Below are 1,850 nucleotides of genomic sequence, written 5' to 3'. Positions count from 1 at the left end.
TAGCTTTACATCTGGTGACCTCTCCTTCCAGAAGCCTGCTTTTGAAAGGTGTGCTTAAGTATCTCACATTGAGATCTATGGTGAGACTGATCACTTGAAGGGAGGTCAGAGGTGGGGAAAAGGGCTATGATACTACCCTGTGCAGCTCCAGCTTCCTCCCTGCTACATGACCAGCTGCAACCTGCACAGAGGAAGGCTGGGAAACTGCAAATGATGGAGAGAGCCTTGATACTGAGATGTGTGTGCTGCTTTAGGGAGCTGAGGTTACAGCCCTGCACCAGCAAGTACAGTACTGACGAGAGTATTCAGTATGACAGGGATCCATCTCTCCTGCTGTGTTATCTAGCAGGAGACAGAGGCTCACTGTAGGGCTGGCATCCCCTGATTTAGGAGCATAACTAAGCTGGTCCCTCTGATATCAATGAGAAGACCTGAATTAGTAGCTCATCCCCTTAATCCCCTTTGAGAGCAATGAACTTTCTCATTCAGTGCAAGGAAAGGCTCATTTGGGTTTGTCATCCTCTCTGGTTTGTAAACTTGGCTTTTATGAAACTAGCTTTGTCTGTATTTGGGGCTGCCAGGTCTGCTCCTTGAGTATGCATCTCATCTTAGGGGGGCACTTGGGCACTTCACAGCTATGGAGCTAGATGCACACCGCTGTGTTCACGCAGAGTCCCTCTCTGTCAATGCAGTCAGGAGCTGGCAGGGAGCAGCTGGGCGTGCTGTGATAGCTTCTTCACAGCTAAGTTGCAGCCCAGCAGAGCTCATCCAAGCAGCAGTGGCAGTTTCTTAGGCCAGGACCTCATAATTTGCATCTGCATGTATTTATCCACCATCAGTTCTCCATGAGGAGGTTTCTATGGCAGAGCAACCAAGTGCGTATGGAGGAATAAACACAACCCCACAGCTGCTCAGCTGAACCAGTCTCTTTCAAGCCTTGCTTTATCTCCAGCTCCTGGAGTTGCCAACTGGCAGCCAGGCATCATCAGGGATTAGTACAGAATTCCCTTGCAAGGGGCTGAATGTCTCATCTCCATTCTGCTCATTAGCACAGCACAGCTCAGACCAAAACCACAACTTTCAGCAGGGCTAAAACAGGCTGCACAGATCCTCCCTGGGGCTGGGTCAGTAGGTCTGCAGGGAAGAGCTGTGTCAGTGGTGGCCCGCAAGCTGGGGGTCTTGCCCCATTTCAGGAGGTTGGCACAGTTATGGAGAAGCTGTGAAGATGCCTTGATGCAGACAGTTACAGAGACAGTGCCCAGAGCCAAGTACTAAATGCTCAGCACCCCTGCTCCCTCATTCTAGATATGCCACTGACTCACCAGGTGGCTCCAAGCCTTCGTTTAAAATGCTTAATGGCTGTTTTCTTCTTGGCACGGAGTGCTGCTCTGCTCAGACTTTAAGAGTTTAAGCAGATCTTGCTGACATTTGAAATGCTTTTCATTTTTGGCGAAAGGTATTTTGGAAGGAAAAAAGGAAAAAAAAAATTGTTTCCACAGTAGGGCAGGAAACTGAGGACTGAGCCCAAAGAGTGGTAGGGAATGGATTTAAATCCAGTTGATGGCTGGTCACAAGTGATGTTCCCCAGAGCTCAGTACTGGGGCCAGTTCTGTTTAATATCTTTATCAATGGTCTGGACAAGGGGATCAAGCACACTCTCAGTAAGTTTACAGAGGACACAAGTTGGGCAGGAGTGTTGATCTGCTGGAGGGCAAGAAGGCTCTGCAGAGGGATCTGGACAGGCTGGATCAATGGGCTGAGGCTAACTGTGTGAGCTTCAGCAAGGCTCAGTGCTGGGTCCTGCACTGGGATCAAACAACCCCATGCAATGCTACAGGCTTGGGGAAGAG

Source organism: Nestor notabilis, unplaced genomic scaffold, assembly GCF_000696875.1.
Source record: "Nestor notabilis isolate BGI_N333 unplaced genomic scaffold, ASM69687v1 scaffold5474, whole genome shotgun sequence".
Lineage (NCBI taxonomy): Eukaryota > Metazoa > Chordata > Aves > Psittaciformes > Psittacidae > Nestor > Nestor notabilis.
This window is presented reverse-complemented; position numbering follows the sequence as displayed.